The following is a 22759-nucleotide window of genomic DNA, read 5'->3' as shown; positions in this document are numbered from 1 at the left end:
TGAAACTGTGTGTACGAATGTGAGAGGGAAGATGAGAGTGAAAAAAAAGGATCTGATAGAGAGAAACAGAAGGAGAACTTTTAAAGTAATTGCAATGCTCACATGCATTTCATGAGACCAGGCTGAAAACTATTTGGTATTCAGTTGTTGTGGTTAACAGATAGTGGTCCGTATTTATTGATGGCTGATGCCAATATCAACACCCAGAGAGCAGGGTGACCAATCGCTGATATGAAGCCGATAATTCAATAAAAAAAATGATGTGTGTGATCTTTTGTTGTTACAGTAAAGTCGGCATGAAACGGAAATCGTGACTGACTTTATGTATGTATTTCCTTTTGAAACGGCTTATGGAACAAGAAAAAATTTCGGTTGGAAGTCAACCATCGGTTGTTGATTGGACTGTGAAAAGTGGGCATTGCATACCAGAGTGGAGGAAGTTTGAGTTTGTTTGTTGTTCAGTTGATACACAGACACACACAGGTGTTCACAATAATATCAGTAATATGCATTAATTAAATAAAATTAGAGTCAATTTGGATTTCATGCCATGTTTTTTTCTTGTATCCCAGCCTAATATGCTGAGTTAACAGTAAGCAGTTTGTATGTTGATTTCACCTAAAAGAGTAAGCCTGGCTCTGTGGTGCTATATCAAAACTTTCCTCTGTTTGACTGGTCCAGCCCATCACAGCAACATTGGCTCAACCAATAATATGTGTTTGGGGCAGGACTATCAGTTGGAACGACCAATGGAAGACAAGGGGAGTTTAATGGAATTTTTTGTAAACAAAAACTGAGGACCATTATTGGCTGGTGCCAGTAATCTCAAAATGGCTAAGTATTGGCCGATTAATCGGCCTGGACGATATGCTGTATTGTCCTCTTACTCGTGAAACAGAAAACGTTTTCTTTATATCTGAAGAAACCCACCCAGAGCCCATAAAAACATGAAAAGAGCCCTTTTGCATATTTTTCTCTCACTCTCTTTTATAGCCAGTAGTTAAATGCGTGTCTTATGTCATATTCAGTGCTCTAACACTGTTTAGACGTTTTAATGTGCCTTTCTGTCTGAGGCCATGCTGGAAGGCGTTGATGTCCACTGAGATCAATAAAACCTCCATTCAGTGAGGGGGTGAAATGTCTTCTCTCTAAACCCTTTCAGGCTCTCTCTCTCTATCACACACACACACACACACACACACACACACACACACACACACACACACACACACACACACACACACACACACACACACACACACAAAGGGGTGCCTGTTTTATGCTCTTCAGTTTAAATTCAGTTCTACACAGGAACACATATGAACACTCACAAGTTTAAGAAGCTAAGCAGGAACCTCAGATTATTCCAGTCATCAAGCATAGGGCTGAGCGATATGGCAAAAAATATTATCACAATATTCTTTTTCATATCATTCAGTATCGATATTTATCACGATATTCAATCACATTTGCACATTGCAAATTTTTTGGAATTTCCAAAAAAAGAAGAGAAAACAAAATCCTAAAATGTCTAAATAGTCTTTACAAAGGGACAGGGCATCAGTGAAGCGTGTTTCAGTGCTAGAGAAAAATATTCAAGAATACAGCGCAGAAAGATCAGATATGATATAACCGGCAGTTGTTTTGTCGCTGCTGATCACTAGAGATGATGAGAGGGCATAACCGTCGTCATGAAGTCTTGCAGTCAAGATGTAATCAATCTGGGATCTGGAACGCGGTGACCTGCGTAGCGGGGGCAATAGCAACTTCATACAGTCTGAGGCTGCGTTTCCACTGACTCGGAAGAAATCCGCACAAAGCCAGTCCCAACGCTAGGGAACCGCTTGCCCTGCGCAGATGTAAATTTTACAATCCACCTCGCGAGCTTGACCTCGGCTTCCGTAGGAAGGAATTGAAAGCGCTTGCTCACATTCGCTCAGCACGTGCCATTGGAAACATACGACAAGAAAACCAAACTGCTAGTGTTTTTAGCAACACGCATGTCTAGATGTCGAACACAGGCTAAATATCGAAAATTACTCAAAAGCTTATTGTCGATATCATGGAGTTTTTTTATTGCAATAAATATTGATATTGTTTTATGGCCCAGCCCTAATCAAGCAGTTCAGAATAAAAGTGTTAGTGTCATGTAAGATGTAAGTATCTAACTAAACATGCACTGTTTTATGATTGAAACCTGTACCTACCAAAAGTAATTTCCAAGGGTGCAAACTCTTCTCCATTTGGCGAAATTAGCCATTTCAAAATGAAAATATTTGTGTGTCATTCATAATTGTGAATGTGAAAACATTACCGGAGTCGTTTTCAGCATATCAGGCTTTAAGACAAAGAGCGAATGTGTGTATACTGTAAATGAATTGAATGAATGTGTCGAGTGAAGCGACACTAGGGGACTTTCTTGAAGGCCTCGTTACCTCTGAACTTGAGAAAAGGCCAATGAGAATTTGGCTGACAGAATTTGCATGTCCCTCCCCTGGACATACGGGTATAAAGGGAGGGAATCATGCATCTGTTCCTTCAGGTTTTGCACTGAGGATCCGAGAATAAGGTTCGGCCATTGCAGTGAATCGGTTCGAGCGTCGCGGCCAGGGGCACACAAAGTCTCATTCGGAACACAAAGCAACAGGCTACGTCAGACTGCACGTACCCTTCCCCAACGCCCCATAAAAATCGGCTTAAACTTTTTAGGTTCCCGGCATCCCGGGGGGGGGGGAGCGACAAAGCAACGTGCCAAGCATGGGAGCAGGCTGTGCCAGCTACGCCTTTTCTCTATATATATTTCTCGCATAGAGTAAAAGCAGCTGGGGCCATCTTAACGCTATTACATGCATCGGGGAAGGTGTTCTTTTCCAACTCCTATTCTTTCAGGGGGAAAAGACCCCTTGGAGACCACCACCAGCCCAGGCTGGGGGGAGGTAAAGAGTGGCAAAATACTCCACATGGGATTTCAGGCCACACATGAAAATGGCATGGTGGTAGATCCTACCTGCTGCAAGGGAGGAGTTGCTACAAACACGGCGACTGGGGGAGCGGGGACTACGCAAGGGAGACGCAGGTCCGCCAGTAGGGCGACCGTACCATGGAAAATACACACAGGGGGATTAATAAACAAGGGCCCATCCTGTGGAGCACCTATTCCAGTACAGAGTAATTTTAGTACACGTAGTTGGTCTGGTCGGGGAATTCCTCTGCTGAATTCGCAGACCAGAGGGCTAGGGAGGAAGAACATCCAGGGAGCGAGAATCTAGTGGACTCTCTTGGGGGAAAAGAGCATACCTCAGTGGAAGGGAAAGGTGCTATGTGCAAGCAGAACACCTGGTCAGACGTTCCGCATTCCCGAGTTCGACGTGCTCGGACCTGAGAGAATGCGGGACGAGACCGACTCAACCCTGAGATTGTAAAATCTCGTAAAGGTATTGAGTGTTGCCCAGCTCGCTGATCTGCAAATGTCTGCTAGGGGAGGTGCCGTTGGCCAGTGCCCACAAGGATGCCACACTTTTTGTCAAGTGTTCTCGAACCCGCAAGGGGGCGGGCATGGCCAATTCTCATTGGCCTTTTAGAAAGTTCGCTAGTGTCGCTTTACTCGACACAATGTCGAAGTGAGCGACAGATGGGGAAATATATTTTAAGCATCTCTATTCCATAGAATAACAGTTTATAGTGAGCAGGATCAGTCGAGCTTCAAAAGGACAAATATTATAAAGCACTAGTAAAGGTGCAGTATAAAGACATCATAATAGTTGTCCAAATGACTTGTGCACTTTATTCCAATCTTTCTAGAGCCAAAAAACAGCTTGGTGTGTATGGACTACTTTTATGATATTTTAATTTTAAAAAAATTATCTTTGGACCTTGACAGCAGTGCTCAATATGAACTGTTTTAGTATGGAAAAGAGCAGCTTTAGGATTCTTAAAGAAAATATTGTGTTAAGATTCTATTGGGGGACTCTATGAGGGACAACTTGAGAGCAGTAAATAATTGTGAATTTTCTTTTTCCAGCTGACAGTCATGTCATTTTACAGATACATCAGTGATGAAAAGAAATTCAAATTATACTCAAGCACAGCACAAAGTAAATAAATAAAAAATGACTGAAACAGACAAATTACTAGCAATGCAGAGACAGGGTTTATCTTGTACTGATTGAACTTAAAAAAAGTGTATCTATTGAACCCCCCCCCCCCCCAGTCAGTGATCGATACTGTGTCTGATGTATGAAAGTAAACAGCACAACCTAGTGGCCGTATGTCCTTACTGCAGTCATACCAGTGTTTGACATTAACAGCCCAGGCACAAAAATGCTCGGATATTTAAAATGTGTGTAGAGTTCCTAGGTTTTTATGTTATGTTGTTATATTATGATATATTTAATTCCATTCTATTCTATTCTAGTTATGGGTTTAGTGCTTCTACAGACACAGTAGTCACCTGACTGACCTTACCTACAAAAGCCTAAATGCAGAAACTACACTGTCTTTGAAACTGAGAAATAAAAAAATAAAAAGAATTCTGACACTGACTCACAATTCTGCTCTCAAAACCCCCAAACCACACCATCTGTCACATGTAATCTCTCACATGAAAATGATCTCTTAGATCTATGGTCCTAACATAATAGGTACATCAGGTACACACACACACACACACACACACACACACTAAAAATCACATACAGTAGTGTTTAGTCTGCACCACTAGTGAAAATGCTTCTATATGGCATTTTTCTTATAAATTCTATTATTATATATATATAAATTATAATGTGATTTGAAGTTACATTTTTGCATTATACCTTCACATTTTCAGAACAATTTTAGATTTTCATTCTGTATCCTTTTCTTTTCTTTTTTGTACATCCCTTTTGCGTTAATGTTAACATACACTCGAGCTGGCATTGAATCCACAAATTTGTGCAAAACAGTTCCATGTTATTCCAGCGTGATTTGAGAATGTTTCAAAGAGCATATCTTGTGTGCTTCAAAGGAAGCATGGAAATCTGACCTTTTGTACAAAGGAGTCAATGTCAGAAATTTGCTCATATTTGATTAGTGTCCTAGAAAAAGTGCAGAATAAATATTAATAAGAGATAAAGAATTTACTAAATATTTCTTGTCCATTTAATGTCATAATATTTCTTTGCATTTTTTAAGATCCCAAACGTTCTCTTTATGTCCAGAACTGAGACTGTCTTAACATGGGAGAATATAACACAGTAGCCTATTTTCCATCCACCTTTCGACTGTTTTTATCGACAAAATGAAAATGCGGATATTGCGATGTTTCCATTCAAATGGCCTTTTATCGATAAAAATGGTGTGCGTGATGACGTCATATCTAAAAAAAAAACACTGTCTCATAGGTTTTGGTTTAGCGCAAAATAAATCTGCCCTGAAGCCGTTTCCTTACAGAAATGTTTTTCACTAATTCGCCTCCCAGATGTCCCTAATTTGTTTCCTCTGAAGTTTGTTCAACTAAAAAATTAGTCAGCTTACTGTCATTTTAATTTACAAATAAAAGCAATCAGAAGAGGAGGAATTGCAATCAAAAGGGAGCAGTTGTTCTTCTAATAGGACTGTAATATTTGTCCTGATGTTGCACCTATCGCAGGTTGCCACCGGTTCCGACCCGAAAGCGAATCATCATGGCCCTGTTCAAGCTGGCAACCCACAACAAGTAGCGTTGAAACTTTCGGTCTTAGTATAAGGACCATCCATCCATCCATGTGTATATGCTGTGTGCAGCTATTAAATAAAAAACTGATGTGGTGCAGTATCAGGGTTAACATATGATACATTCCTGATATTCAATATTTTGAACAATCATCTAATCAAAAGCATCGCCATAACAACTGCATAATGTCCCGCATATTTGTCCAACAACTTTTAACAACCAACTGAACTTGATTATCATCTAAAATGTATTTTAGCTTCATAATGCAAATTTTAATTTTCTGAAGAAGCAGTAGGCCTAAATACGATCCGAGGTAAAGATGGTTAGATTTAAAGTGTTTAAACGTGTTAAAACGTTCAGAAGCTCATTTTCTGAACGTGAAATCAGCATTGGACAAATAGTTCTGATACTTTATAGTCTAGAAAAAAGTGCAGAACATTCTGATAATATCATTCAGCTGACTGTTTTCGTCTACAGAACAGGGTAAATCTAAGTTAAGTTTGTGTAATGTATTTTTTGTATTTCTTTTATTTAATGCTTTTTTTCGTTTTTGTACGGTAATTATTTTTTGGTAATTTATTTAATTTAATACAGGGAATTTTGCTGGCATTTTTTCAAAAGTAGACTAAACTATAATTTAATATAATTGGGTTGTAAGTGTTCCAAAAAAAAAAAAAAGAAAGCACGCTGAAGCTTTTCTCCTAGTATTGTGTATTTATTTTTTTATTTAAAACATCTTCATGCACGGAAATGTTATGTTTTATGTACTGTGGGCTAATTCCGTGACTGCCGTCTATTATTTTGAATGGTGTGGAAAAGAAACTTGAATAAATAAACTGATGGATACTGTGATTAAATTAATCACAAACAGTGGCCATTCATTTGTTCAATGTGCACAAGATGTTTGTGTTGGCACTCCTGGAAATGTTACGTTTGTAGATCGGCTCTATATGACGTTGAAATGCTGAAATATTAATCCAAAATCACGTATAGTCTATAATAAATATGCTTTCAGTACTGTCATCATGATTAACACAGGTTAACTCCATCATGTGACGCTACATTTTTGCGTTAATGCCAATTTTATCAACAAAAAGTGTTTCCAAACCATTTTTTCACCAGGTTTGATGTATTGACATAGAGTTTATGTGCTTGAGTTAAATGGAAATATATTATGTCGACATTTGTGACATTTTACCGATAATGTGCGTTTCCATCAGCTTTATTTTGATGCGCTAAAACTTTTTCGCAAAAAAGTCCTTGGATGGAAACGTAGTTAGTGATGCAGACTATACATTTACAAATGCTAAAAGTCGAATTATAGGCATAGAATTAATTCAGTCTTGGCAAAGTGAAATTCTCTCACTAAGACCTTCAAATTCAGACTGATGGATGTATCTCAGAGTGTAAATGTTGGAATACTTGTGTCAGCTGTTTCCAAACAGTCCTGAAACTATCATAAATGAGACAAATCCAGACTGATGCTTCAGTTTGTGTGGGAATGTTTCAGAGATTTAAAGGGTGTGTGTGTGTGTGTGTGTGTGTGTGTGTGTGTGTGTGTTTAATGAGTTTTTCATTTTTCAGGAGAGTCCTGTGGAGTCTGTTCTTCATTCACCCAGCGAGAGACAACTGAGTTTAGACTCGGTTTAAACTCATTTGAACACATGTAAGTTGTTTGCTTGCATACATAAGCATACTTTATTTTTCTATCATGGTGCAGACTTTTCATGGACTTCAGTTGTATTTATATTTAGTGAAAGATAGGCCTACTATATTTTCTATCCCCTAACCGTCACACAAATGTCATATTCATTTATTTTACACCATTATTCTATATGTTGAAAGTTTTTTAACAACTGGAAAGAGGAGAAATCAGAGTGAAATAACCTCAGACAGCACATATGGCTGGTTCCCTCAATTTGGGTGATTTCAGGTTTTACTATGCTTTTGGGGACATTTGGTTCCCCACAATACAGGCAAAACCTGACTCATAAACTCTTTTTGATTGTTCACCATTACATGCGCAAGAACAAATGCTTTGCTGTATTCCCAAAATTTTCCCACATCTCCTGAGTTCTCACATAGTTTTTGTTAAAGAAAGTAGTTTATTTCTGACCAGCTGCTGTCAGCCGCAAATAAAGCACACATGAATACTGTATATGACCATAAAACCTCAGCAGATTTAGTGCTTTTGAGTGCGCGTGTGTTTTATAGTGCATACACTGCTGCATTATTGAAAGGTCCTCACAGATGCATCCAGCTCTTTCTGACACTGAAGATGTAATATACTAAAAATAAATACTTACCTCATATATCTCTCTCTCTCTCTCTCTCTCTCTCTCTCTCTCTCTCTCTCTCTTTCTGTCTCTCTCTCTTCCTCTGTGTTGGTTTCTTTCCTTCTGTCTCTCTCCATTTGTCTGTCCATCACTTCCTTTCACTCCCTCCCTTATTCTTGTTGCCTGTATTGTGTGTGTGTGTGTGTGTGTGTGTGTGTGTTTGTGTCTGTCTGTTTTAATGTGCTAAACTGGAGCTGCATTAATACATTAGATTGTTTTTCCCCTCTCTTCTCTCTCGCTCAATAACTATCCCTTTCTCACTCTGATTCACCCTCCATTCACTCAGTCTCTCTCTCTCCCTCCCTCTCTCTGTCTGTCTCTCTCTCTCTCTCTCTCTCTCTCTCTCTGTAACTCTCCATCTCTTTATTAGAGGTGGTACTTATGAATCTGGTAGTGGATTAAGGTGATAGATGAAGATGGTATATTCCACATTGCTCATCTTAAAATAGAAGGCACAAATAAACCAGAAAGCAGAAACACAGCAGGGGCTATCTCTCTCTCTGTTTGGCACAAGTTTTGCTGTTAAGTTAAAAAGATAGTTAATCATTTTTTCATTCTAACATCATTCCAAACCCCTTGCCCTTTTTTCCTGTGAAGCACAAAAGGTCAACTTTCCAAGAATATCCTGGCCGTTTTTTAAATTAAAGTGAATTGGGACATGTGCTGTCAAAATGACCATGAAATAAAGCACCATGAAAGTGTCCTAAATGTTGCCCATATGCCTTGTGCAACCTGGTCTCATAGAATTAACTTTACTGTATAAAAACTTGTCTATGTTTCTATGTTTCGCTGCAGTTTTCTGGTGAAATAAACACTAGAGGCGCTACAACAACTGTGTTTTTTGTCATTGTCACACAAATCATAAGTACAATTGGTGATTAGGACTTTATAAAATATATTTTTCACTCTATTAATCACCCAAGTAAATTGTGGTCTGAAAAAATAAACATACTTGCTGAATGAAGCCGAACTACAATTGCATGATCTGTCTTCTAGTCTGACTAAAGTACTAAAGCATTTACATGACATTTAAAAAAAGATAAATTTAAAGTGCATGTAAATGTACTGACTGAACATCATCTGAACAATAAAAAATGGTGCCTGTAGACACATCTCATCCAATGACTTTTAAAATAGTGCACAAATAATATATGGATAATGTTAATGATACTTAATGGTGCTTTTTGTCATTTTGGAACTTGACAGACCTGTGCCAAATTACTTTCATTTTATTAAAAATAAAGCCAGTATGTTCTTACACCAAATTTCACATTTTGCCCTTTATGTAAGAAAAAGTAAGAGGAGTTTGCTATGTGGGTGTGTAAATAAAGGCATAATTTTAATTTTGATTATATTTGTGAGACCGCTGCTGCCCTCCTCTGGTTGTTAATATTTTAACACAAGCCAAAATATCTGATAATACTAAATGTTCTTCTGTTTGTCTCATGTCAGCTTCAGTAACTCTGACCAGCAGCATGTGCCACATTAAAAGGTAAGACAATACATTTTGGTTATGTATTTATTTTTAAAATGTATATAATCATCCAACCATCTCCCTTGGCGAGTTTAGTACTTGATTTCATGTTAGGAAGTTACTTAACATTCCTCTCATGTTATGTCTCATGTAACGATGAACTAGAATATACTTATCATTGTCCTTTTTTTATTTTTTACATCTTTGTCTTGATATCATTTTATACTCCAATATGGAGAAATTCTAGAAATCACACAGAATATATTGCGATGAATTGGATTAATAAATCACATCTCTAACACATAAAAACCTGGGACTGTTTTTCAAATAGCTACCTCCCACCCTACACAGTTTTTGCATACACACAGTGTATTGTCTGTTGTGTATACTGTATATTGTCCGCAGTTTACCTCAGTCTCATACCCCTCCCCTGCTCTGATCTTCACTACAATCATACCAACACCTCCTGGAACACCCCTCCTGCTACTCAATCTGTACTTATGATCTGTGAGGAAAATGTGTGCCAGGTCTTCCAGAAATAAAAGACTAGGAAAGCTCCAGGCCCAGATGGTGTTTCACCTGCCTATCTGAAAGTCTACGCTGACCAACAGGCCCCCATCTTCACACATGAAACAGTGTGAAGTTCCCTGCTGCTTCAAATGCTCCACCATCATTCCGGTCCCCAGTATACCCCAAATCATAGGACTTAATGACTACAGACCTGTCCCTCTCACGTCTGTGGTCATAAAGTCATTTGAGAGACTGGTTTTGGCCTACCTGAAGGACATCACTGGACCCCTGCTGGACCCCCTTCAGTTTGCTTACCGAGCAAACAGGTCTGTGGATGAAACTGTCAATATTGGACTGCATTATATCCTGCAACACCTCGACAGACCTGGGACTTATGCAAGGATCATCTTTGTGGACTTCAGTTCAGCCTACAATAACATCATGCCTGATCTTCTCTCAACCAAACTGACCCAGCTCTCCGTGCGCACCCCAGTCTGTCGATGGATCACCAGCTTTCTGACAGATAGGCAGCAGCTAGTGAGACTGGGGAAACTCAAATCCGGGACCTTAATTATTAGCACTGGTGCTCCTCAGGAATGCATTCTCTCTCCACCGTTGTTCTTCCTGTACATGAATGACTGCACTGCAAAAGACCCCACAGTGAAGCTCCTGAAGTTTGCAGACAATACCATGATAATCTGCCTCATCAGCGATGGTGACAAGTCTGCATACAGGAGGTTGATCAGGAGGCTGTCTGGTGCGGTCACAACAACCTTGAGTTGAACATGCTCAAAACAGTGGAGATGATAGTGGACTTCAGGAGAAATACCCCCGCACTGAACCTGAGATTAAAATCAGTGGGACCTTTTAGTTTCAGTAATATTTAAAGAGTTACTTTATAAATTACACCTCACATACGATATGCAACATTTAAAAATTTTATGAAGTGTAATATATTTTGATATTACATCAAAGGATGGTCTCATACATATCCACAGAGGTCTAGGCTAAGCCCTTGAACTGCCCCTGTTTGGTTTGAAACGACACGAGGGTGAGTAAATTGTGACAGTATTTTATTGTTTGGGCAAACTGTTACTTTAAATTAGATTTTGTTTTACTTTAGTTGAATTAAACAGACAGGTTTATATACTACTGCATGAAGCTAGCTGAAGTTAATCAGTATATGAGGTGGTGTCTTGCACTTAATTCGGCTCAGCAAAAAAAGTGGACAATAGTCATGAGATCAGGATAATGCCCTTCATGTGTGTCTTTGTGTGTACAAGTGAGTTAAATTTGTGTGTGTGTGTGTGTGTGTGTGTGAGAGAGAGAGAGAGAGAGAGAGAGAGAGAGAGAGAGAAAGGAAGGATGAATATCTGAGGGATGGGTTGGATTTTTCTCTTTTTTTTCACGTGCTCACACTCACACAAGACATCAGATTAGAGTGAGGATTACAGAGCACTAACTATTTCAGAGAACAGCATGCAGAGAGAGAGAGAGGGAGAGAGAAATTGGATGAGCATCTGAAACACAAAATCAGTGATGGAGAACACTGAATAATCTGTAATCAACGGTTCACTGAAGGATACACAGCACAGATGATATAAGTTTCTGTTACTCTTTGTATCTTGTTCTTTCTCAAAGGCCAGATCAAGATAGATTAATTAAATGTCAACACTCTGATGTGGTGAATGTGTGTGAGTGCTCGTGTTTGGCATCTTGCTGTGTGGTAATTTGGTGTGAAATGTCGAGTGCCTCCTGCTCTTAGACTGACATTCTGATTAAGAGCATCTAACACCTTCATCTCTCTCTCAACATATGGAGAACCTTTGTTTGCGTTTATGGTGCATTATACTTGCAATGTGCAATCTTATATTCTCATGGTCTATTAACAGCACTTCCAGAAATAATTCTCCTTTGTATGTGTGTTTGTATGCAAGTGCTGCCGGCTCTGTGGTTACTTGAGTACTTTCTCAGAATCAGAATCAGAATGAGCTTTATTTTCAAGTATGCTTCTGCATATAAGGAATTTCGCAACTAGAATAAAAAAAAAGAGTGAATAGAAATATAAGAAATAATATATACAGAAATACACAATAAGACAAAAATGTACATATAGTATGTACAAATACAAATCTGTTATATACAATGCAAGGGCATGTAATGCAGAAGGTGGTAGGAGATGTTAAATAACATAATTGACAAGGCTGTTTATTGCATGTAATTATAGTATAGTTTTAACTGTTCATGAGATGGATAGCCTGAAGGAAAAAACTGTTCTTGTGCCTGATGGTTGTGGGGCTCAGTGCTCTGTAGCGTCTTCCAGAAGACAACAGTTTAAAAGGTAGTGGGCTGGGTGAGTGGGGTGCAGAGTGATTTTACCAGCCCTTTTCCTCACTCTGGAAATTTACAGTTTTTGAAGGGAGGGCAAAGGGCAACCAATAATCCGCTCAGCAGTCCGAACTGTCCTTTATAGTCTTCTGATGTCCAATTTCTTAGTTGAACCAAACCAGACAGTTATTGAAGTGCAGAGGACAGACTCAATGACTGCTGAGTAGAACTGGATTAGAAGCGCCTCTGGCAGGTTGAACTTCTTCAACTGGCGAAGGAAGTGCAATCTCTGCTGGGCCTTTTCAATGTCAATGTGGGTCTCCCACTTCAGGTCCTGTGAGATGGTAGTGCCCAGGAACCTGATTGACTCCACTGCTGCCACAGTGCTGTTCAGAATGGTGAGCGGGGTAAATGCTGGGGTGTTCCTCCTAAAGTCCAGTATCATCTCCACTGTTTTGAGTGTGTTAAGCTCCAGGTTATTATGACTGCACCAGTGAGCCAGCCGGTCAACCTCCCTTCTGTATGCAGACTCATCATCATCTTGGATGAGGCCGATGACCGTAGCATCATCTGCAAACTTCAGGAGCTTGACAGAGGGGTCCTTGGCAGTGCAGTTGTTGGTATACAGGGAGAAGAGTAGTGGGGAGAGAACAAATCCCTGGGGAGCACAAGTGCTGATTGTACATGTGCTGGAGGTGAATTTCCCCAGTCTCACTAGCTGCTGCTTGTCCGTAAATAAAGTTGGTGATCCACTGACACATGGACGTGGGAACAGAGAGCTGGATTAATTTGTTCCATAGGAGAGCTGGGATGATGGAGTTGAAAGCTGAACTGAAGTCCACAAAAAGGATTCTTGCAAATGCCCCTGGTCTGTCCAGATGTTGCAGTATATGATGCAATCCCATTTTGACTGCATCATCCACAGATCTGTTTGCTCTATAAGCAAATTGAAGGGGGACTAGAAAGGGTCCAGTGATGTCCTTCAGGTGGGCCAACACCAGTCTATCAAATTACTTCATGACCATAGACATCAGCATGGAACTTCACACTGCTCCAGTGATCTGTTGAAGATCTGTGTGAAGATGGAGGCCAGCTGGTCAGCACATTATTTTAGACAAGTGGGTGAAACACCATCTGGGCCCTGTGCTTTCCATGTCTTTTGTTTCCGGAAGACCAGGCACAGCTCCTCTTCGCAGATCTTAAGTGCAGGTTCAGTAGCAGGAGGTGTTGGTGTTTGTGTGAATGAAGGTCAGAGCGGGTGTGGGGTGTGAGACTGGGCTTTTCAATCTAGAGTAAAACATATTCAAGTCATCAGCCAGTTGATGGTTCCCTACAGTGTTATGGGATGGTGTCTTGAAGTTAGAATGCCTTTCAGGCCTCTCCACACTGATGCAGGGTCATAAGTTTTTCAGCTTCTCGGAGTAGCTTCTTTTAGCCACTTTAATTTCCTTAGTCAGTATGTTTTTGGGCTGATTATACAAGATTTAATCGCGCTTCTGTATGCATCCTCTTTGGCATGACAAAGCTGTCTGAGTTTTCTTGTAAACCAAGGTTTGTCATTGTTGAACATTAAATAAGTCCTAGTAGGACTGCACATATCCTCACAGAAACTGATATATGATGTCACAGTATCTGTGAGCTCATCCAGTTTGGTGTCTGCAGCTTCAAAAACACTCCAATCAGTGCAGTCAAAGCAGGCTTGTAGTTCCAGCTCTGCTTCATTGGCCCATCTTTTTACAGTCTTTACTACAAGTTTAGCTGATTTAATTTTCTGACTGTAGGTCAGAAGAAGATGTACCAGACAGTGATCAGAGAGTCCCAAAGCTGCTCTAGGGACAGAGCAATATGCATCCTTTAATTTTGTGTAGCAGTGGTCCAGTATATTTCTGTTCCTGGTGGGGCATGTTGTGTGATGTCTGTATTTTGGCAGTTCATGGGTGAGACTGGCTCTGTTAAAATCGCAGAGAATAATGCTAACTGATTCTGAGTATTGTTGTTCTTTGTCTGTGATCTGATCAGCCAGCTGTTGCAGCGCTGCATTCATGCACATGTGTGGAAGAATATAAACACTCACCAGACTAAAACTCCTGTGGCGAGCAGAAAGACTTTCAGTTGATAAAGAGCACTTCCAAATTAGGACAGCACATATTCTTTAACATTATATGTTATATCTGTACACCAACATTCATTGATGTAAAACACGTTCCACCGCCTCTCATTTTCCCCGTTAACTCCGCAATACGATCCGCTCTGAACAGCTGTAAGCCCGGCAGATGTAACATGCTGTGATGGCTTCCCTCAGCCAGGTTTCTGTGAAGACATGGCAGCAGAGTTTGAAAAGTCCTTGTTTGTATGGGTGAGGAGATGTAGTTCGTCTGTTTTATTAGGAAGAGAGCGGATGAATACTCAGCAGTGCTGTTCGAAAGCCGCACTAATGGAGCTTGACCAGCACGCTGGCTTGCATACCTCGCATGCGTCTCATAGCGCACTTAAATAACACAGTTGCGCCTCTGACTAAAATGTCCAGCAAAATGTCAGTATAATCAAAAACCAGGAAAAGATTGTCTGGTATGTGCTACTGAATGTTCAACAGTTCGTCCCTGGTAAAACTGATTGGAAAAAAATGACTAAACACAGGACAAACAAACAAAAACAACAAAAGAATTAGAGAGCTCCACACCGAGGCGACCATCTGTGGCGCATCTTCTCTAAAAAACTAAACTGCAACTAAAGCAAATTAATGCCCTCATTTACATATCTCTGTGGGAACTGGGCTGCTGATGATGCATTCATCTTTGTGTCTGGGAGTGTTTTTGTATGTGAGAGAGAAAGAGACAGTAAGCATGAGACACATTTCATTCTGCATTTATTTTGTATATTGTTCAGATTCAGGCCACTTGAATAATGTAGACTCAATTTGCATATAATTTAATTTCGCTGCAGTAACCAGTTAATTAAAACAGTTCAATATATAGTCCCCTATATTTCTAGCCACTTTAGACACAGAAACAAATATGTTTTGGGATTCATATTTCTTATTTATTTATTATTATTAATAATATTTTATAATAATTTTTCAACTATATTTATATCTCATACATAATATTTGATCATTATATAATATTGTCATAATGCAATGATTATATTATAATTTTTATGATGTCATTTTATTTTTACAATAATATTATTACATTCATATATCCATCCATCCATTGGGCGAAAGGCGGGGGACACCCTGGACAGGTCGCCAGTCCATCGTAGTACATTCATATATATATATATATATATATATATATATATATATATATATATATATATATATATATATATAACAAATTTTACATTATTATATCATATATTAATATTATCATAAAACCTTTGGAATCACAAAAATATGTCCTCACCTAAAGGATTATTAGGAACACCATACTAATACTGTGTTTGACCCCCTTTCGCCTTCAGAACTGCCTTAATTCTACGTGGCATTGATTCAACAAGGTGCTGAAAGCATTCTTTAGAAATGTTGGCCCATATTGATAGGATAGCATCTTGCAGTTGATGGAGATTTGTGGGATGCACATCCAGGGCACGAAGCTCCCGTTCCACCACATCCCAAAGATGCTCTATTGGGTTGAGATCTGGTGACTGTGGGGGCCATTTTAGTACAGTGAACTCATTGTCATGTTCAAGAAACCAATTTGAAATGATTCGAGCTTTGTGACATGGTGCATTATCCTGCTGGAAGTAGCCATCAGAGGATGGGTACATGGTGGCCATAAAGGGATGGACATGGTCAGAAACAATGCTCAGGTAGGCCGTGGCATTTAAACGATGCCCAATTGGCACTAAGGGGCCTAAAGTGTGCCAAGAAAACATCCCCCACACCATTACACCACCACCACCACCAGCCTGCACAGTGGTAACAAGGCATGATGGATCCATGTTCTCATTCTGTTTATGCCAAATTCTGACTCTACCATCTGAATGTCTCAACAGAAATCGAGACTCATCAGACCAAGCAACATTTTTCCAGTCTTCAACTGTCCAATTTTGGTGAGCTCTTGCAAATTGTAGCCTCTTTTTCCTATTTGTAGTGGAGATGAGTGGTACCCGGTGGGGTCTTCTGCTGTTGTAGCCCATCCGCCTCAAGGTTGTGCTTGTTGTGGCTTCACAAATGCTTTGCTGCATACCTCGGTTGTAACGAGTGGTTATTTCAGGCAAAGTTGCTCTTCTATCAGCTTGAATCAGTCGGCCCATTCTCCTCTGACCTCTAGCATCAACAAGGCATTTTCAGCCCACAGGACTGCCGCATACTGGATGTTTTTCCTTTTCACACCATTCTTTGTAAACCCTAGAAATGGTTGTGCGTGAAAATCCCAGTAACTGAGCAGATTGTGAAATACTCAGACCGGCCCATCTGGCACCAACAACCATGCCACGCTCAAAATTGCTTAAATCACCTTTCTTTCCCATTCTGACATTCAGTTTGGAGTTCAGGAGATTGTCTTGACCAGGACCACACCCCTAAATGCATTGAAGCAACTGCCATGTGATTGGGTGATTAGATAATTGCATTAATGAGAAATTGAACAGGTGTTCCTAATAATCCTTTAGGTGAGTGTATATGTCATTTTCTTTATGTTAAAATACTTTCTCCTATCCCATCTTGATATATGGAGATAAAATAACTGTAAGCCATTCATAGGTTAACTTCCCCTTAATTAAAAGGAATAGTTCTCTCATAATATACTCATGCTACCACAGATGTGTATGACTTTCCTATTTCTGCTGAACACAAAGATTGTTAGAAGAATATCTCAGCTCTGTAGATCCATACAATGCAAAGTGAATTGTGACATTAAAGAAATCCATATGACTCCAGTGGTTAAATCCATGTCTTCAGAAGTGATTTAGTAGGTGTGAATGAGTAGTAGATCAATATTTAAGTCCTTTTTTTGTATACTTCTCCACTTTTGACCAGCCATCTTGTGTACATTCACAAGAGGACTGAATTCTTCTTTTGTTTTTGGCAATTTGCTCGTCTATATCGCCACCTACTGGGCTATTGTGCAAATATGATTTAGGCTGATTTCAGATTGTAATACTGCTCATATTGTTTCTGCCATAGACACATGTGAGTAGAGTAGTATCGGAAGTATGCTATTCCGAACTTAGCATTATTTATACTTTTCTTTCTCCCTCCTGCACAGTAGGTGGCGATAGTGGTGAGGAATAGAAGTACAGTCTCTTTAATGGGTTGCTCTGTTGTTTAAAGTGATTGATAAAGAGCTTCGCTTAGTAGCGTAAAATAACTTCCGCTGCAGTCTGTTTCAACGATAGTGTCCACAGCGTGGAAATATTACGATTATTTTATGTACAATTCCTCTCAAATACTTTATCTACACAGATCTACCTCACCGAAGAATCATTACTTAAGGACGATGAAGGAAAGAAAAAAGGTGTCATGTTGTTTTATTATTTTAAGCAGGATGTAAATTATGTATATATTTTTATTAGATGAATGCAAGAATATATACAAACAAGAATACCGTTACACATTAAAGAGCGTTAGAAAATAGACATGGGTATACAGTAAAAGTATATTCCAATTTAATGTTATACAGAGTATTTGCGATGATATTGATCACATTGCTTTCATGTACTTACTTATTATAATCTCCATATATGACATAAGATCCATTTAAAAATGTTCAAATAAAGAAACCTTTCCATCCCATAGTCCGATTACAGAAAATAACTGGTTTAATCGTTGTAAACGTGGAGTTATATCCTCGTGGTTTGAGTACAATAACTGGAGAATCGTCCACTCACGAGTCACATCCGAATGCAATGTAAGTAAAACATAAAGATGAAAATGTCCCAGTGTCTAAAACTGTACTATATTTACAATAGCGAAAACAATGACATTAAAACACTTAAACGCTGTCTCTTTGGACTGAGTTGAGCACAAAAATCCTCTGGGAGTAAGCTGAACAGCACGCGCAGCTCCTCATGAACTGGGAAATCTTTGCGCTGATAATCGCCTCGCTCAGAGACTATTACACATTAAAGTGGTAAATTACACATGGTGACGTGTTACTCCAAAGAAATGATTAAATGGCTGATGTTTACTGCCAAGTGCATCCAAGTTGGCTAAATATATTTAGAGAAACTGTGATTGTCCAGACCGATCGATGGGCAGATATTTGGTTACGCTACTATTCGGAGCAGGATGTGACGACACGTGGACTGTGATAAAGGCATATCCATTAAAAAAAAAAAAAAACATCTTTCAAAACATTTTCAGTAGCCAAAAAAATTCAATTAAAATTAATAGATGTAATCTATGAGCTTTATACAGCACATGTCATCTCCTCACAGCCTCTTTTACATGGTCGTGTCTAGTCCTGCAAAAACCTACACCTACCCTTCCCCTAAACCTAAACTAATGAACAGCGATGAGACTGTCGTGAGAATTTGACTGGCGGGGGATTGCCTTAGACCAGTGGTTCCTAAACGTTTTACAGTGGCATATCCCTAAACATTCAACATCCTTTTGCATTCCCCCTTTCTAACACATAGACAACATAGTTATATTATCACATTCTGTCCATATTCAATAAATGGCTTACTGATTAATGAGATGGGTGTGCTAGAAATCACATACATGTAACTGCATAATTTGCAAACTCTTCCCTCATTGTGTCACGAGATCAGGACACAGTACCAGCACTTTATAAGAGCTGTCGGTATGCAAGAATAGCTGCCTGTACCGTGTCTGGAATTGCAAGTCATTGCAGGTACAAGAGCACTGCGGGGAAGTAATTGCACAATTGCTCGGTCAGCACAAGGTGCTTTCTAATGTCCCTTTTGATACTATCAGAAGGGTTAAGCTCATTTTCTGAAAACAAAATCATGCAAAAATGAAAAATACAAGGCGAAAATACATATGCGAGTAAAAATTACAGCATGTGAATGTAAAAACATTTTTGGCCGCAACTTTGCGAGTGACATCTGTCATCAAAACTTATGAACTTACACCATCAGAATCAAAAGTCCCTATGCATCTCTCCTTATAGAGTCAAGTCAAGTCAATTTTATTTGTATAGCACCTTTCACAACACACATCGTTTCAAAGCAGCTTTACAGGATATCAGCATTAACAGACGATAAAACTGTAATGTCTATAAAGTCGGTTAATAATCATTGTGTAATTTAGATAAAATACGATTTTTAATAGTGTTTAAAAATAATTAAATGATAATTGTATTAATAACCCCAGTGAGCAAGCTGTAGGCGACTGTGGCAAGGAACACAAATATCTACAAATTATATACATATTAAGTTTCAATCTGCAATAATAATATTAATAATGATTAAAAAATAGTGCAAGTCTAAAACAGCAAAGTATCCATTTTATTTGCTATCACTATCGCTACGTCAGTTTGCAGTGTGCTGGGCGGGTGAAAAGAAGATATTTGAGATAGGCATGATACATTTTGTTTAACCCTAAAAGATTAGAATCTTTGTTTGCGATTTATCTGGCCTTTATGACATGACCATTTTGGTGTTTCTACTCTAGAGGGCACACAAAATATATTTTTTTTTTAGCGTACCCCCATCTTGTGTATCCCCAGGGGTACGCTTAGCCCAGTTTGAGAAACACTGACTTAGACTGCATTGTTTTATTCCCGTCAAAAATCATATAAGGCGCTATTGTGAATATGGCCTTCTGGTTCAACCAATAGCATATGTTGAGGGGTGGGGGGTAGGAAACCTGGCTGAAAACATTAATTATTTTTGCAATACCATTTGGTGACACTAGTGACACATTTGAGTATTTTATTCATATTTTTTTCGATATGATATTATATAAAGACTGCATTTTACCATTATTATATACACCATAATATCGTCATATAACTTTTGGAATAAAGCTGAGTTTGTTATCTTTATGATACACTAAATGACTTAAAATAGTGGCACAAATGGTCTCTGAAATATTAATGAATATTTTATGAATCACTGCTCTCAAGAGGTTAAACATATAAAGACATACACCCTACAAGCTGTCAAATTTGACTGGCCTCGTTTCTGGACGTTATCTTAAATCACTCCGATGTGCAAATGCAATCCCTCCAAATTATTAATTTTCCCTGAACCGGAGATTCATTCCGGGGCACTTGTCTTGACGTCACACGCCGCCGTCGCCGTTCTGTCCAGCCTTGTCTCGAGCCCGTCGCCTCTGTTTCCTCGCGCGCTCGGATGCACACACAGCATCAGCATCATCAGAGCATCCCTCTGCACCGAGGGAAAAAAGAGACAACTGCAAGCTCTTTACAAGCGCTGGAAACACGCAGTGCTTTTGTTGCTGTTGCTGGGCTTTTTATAGTTCAGCCCAGCGCCGGTGAACATCAGAGGTAGCAAGTACGGGCATCTGAAGTATATCTGTGATGCTTGTATATGAATTCGCAGACGGCACCGATCCGACGAGACCCGAATGAAAACCTGAAGCCGACAGCGATGTTGATCAGGTAGGCGAAGAGTAAACTCCCCATCTATCTACTTCCTGATTGCTATGGATAATATGAAAAGAGCATTTTCTGATGTTTTTGGGTCTCGTGCACATCGAGCCACAATTGCATGAGAATCGATGAGCAAGCTGTGTGTGTGTGTGCGCGCGCGCGCGTGCAGAAGACAGTGGAATGTATTGCATGCACAAATTGCACATTAACACTTTTTGTGCATTTTTGCTAAAATATCAACAATAATGCTGCTGTGTACTGCTTATGCGGTGTGTATTATGCGCTCTGCTTATTGTTTATTGAATTTCTAATATTGATATTTTCATGCTCATTCATATTTATATCTAAATATATAGCATATAAAGGGAACATGCGGTTTGGTGTAATTTAGCCATTTGCATTGGTATGATTGCCAGTTTTAATTGACATTTTAGTTGTGGTTTCCACACTCGTGTTTTGCCTTTTAGATCATTCAGTGATGTTTGGGGAACCCAGTGCCTGCGGGCATTATGCTGAGCTTAAAGTATTACAGTTTATGATGGAATGTTCTCCATGGATCATTAAATGCATATTCTTAATGGACCAATAAACGGAACGACTCTACATTTGAATAAAGTTCACAGGGAAGGGGATTATGTGTGAAGTCTTCTACCATACCTCCTAATGCACATAGTGTGTGAGAGATTGAAGGAGGGAGGGAGAGAGATAAAGGTATATTATTATGTTAGGGTATTAAGGTTTGCACATGTAAGAAAACAAATTTGGAGGAAAGGGGGAGAGAGGATGTTTGGGTGTTGCTGTGAGGTGTAAATGACATATTTGACCCATTTTAGCAAGAGCCTGATCAAACAGTGGGAGAAAATGACAGATGGACTCAGAGAGAATTTTGACGTTTGGAATAATTTATTTATCCAAACTTGCAGACTAAAGGTGGCTCGCAGCAGCACGCTTGAAAACTTGCACATTCGAAAACCAGGTTGCCTCATATTCAGTGACATATGGTTTATATTAATAATGCAGACATAACAGAGGTACAATCCCTGTACTTATTACGCTGACGTGTGTGTCTGATACCATTTATAGGTGTGGGTCCTAAGTGCTTCTGCGAGGGAAAGTTGAATGACAGAGCTGAAAGCTAGCAGTAAAATCTGTTCCTGAAACTGGAGAAGAGTTTAATAGCACTGATGTGCTCAATGCTTAAGGCTTGATCTGCTTGTGTTCTGTGCATTACTGTCAGAACTTCAAAGCTTCTATTTGGAGGATGTCTTCTAACCTTCTTGAGAACAGTTTTTACTCTATCACTATTACATAGTATTGCTATCAATGTACTATCGTTGGATTTGTGTATAGGCTACTCAGTCAAGTCTGATGTCCAGGGAATCAGATTTTGTAGTCAAATATGTTCACATAATGACTGGGGAACTGTACATCTGGATCCGCATGTTGAGGAAATCTGGCCGGTGCACGGTCAGACCGCCTGGACTATGATGAAATTGATGTCACGCATACTGTGCGTGGAGCGATCCACAACGCGGACGCACCAAGTATGCTTTGGCCTTAACAGTGATCGGGATGTGGATCATCCAGTAGGGGTTTTATGACTATGACTGGCTCACTGTACATTATCCCTTATACTTTTTGAGGAGTACCATATTTTCACATCTAGCTGGGAATCACGTTTCATAGATGTTTTAGTCATTATGCTTGCCTATAGAAAATGTAAGAACTAGGTGAATATGAGAACTTGATGCTCAAATCTAAATTAAGTTCCAAACATAATTTCATGAGGAACTTGTTCGTCTAGGCCTGCCAATTACATCCCAAGAATATATAAGCGACTGCTTCCCTCACACGGCGACGATTCTTCTGGCATCCCTCCATCTTCCCATATCCA

At 39.4% G+C, this 22759-nt stretch overlaps 1 protein-coding gene across 1 annotated transcript in view; it reads left to right on the top strand.

The window, feature by feature from the left end:
* ptprdb (protein tyrosine phosphatase receptor type Db) overlaps positions 1-22759 on the top strand; it is a 101994-nt gene that overhangs the window by 5173 nt on the left and 74062 nt on the right. The window contains exons 3-4 of the mRNA XM_052137734.1: positions 7277-7358; positions 9481-9520. The gene's annotated coding sequence lies outside the window, so the exon portion shown is untranslated. The remainder of the gene's footprint in view (positions 1-7276; positions 7359-9480; positions 9521-22759) is intronic.

This window comes from Xyrauchen texanus, chromosome 11 (genome assembly GCF_025860055.1).
Source record: "Xyrauchen texanus isolate HMW12.3.18 chromosome 11, RBS_HiC_50CHRs, whole genome shotgun sequence".
NCBI classification, from domain to species: domain Eukaryota; kingdom Metazoa; phylum Chordata; class Actinopteri; order Cypriniformes; family Catostomidae; genus Xyrauchen; species Xyrauchen texanus.
Note: the sequence above shows the minus strand (reverse complement) of the source record. Positions and strands in the feature narration are given on the sequence as shown.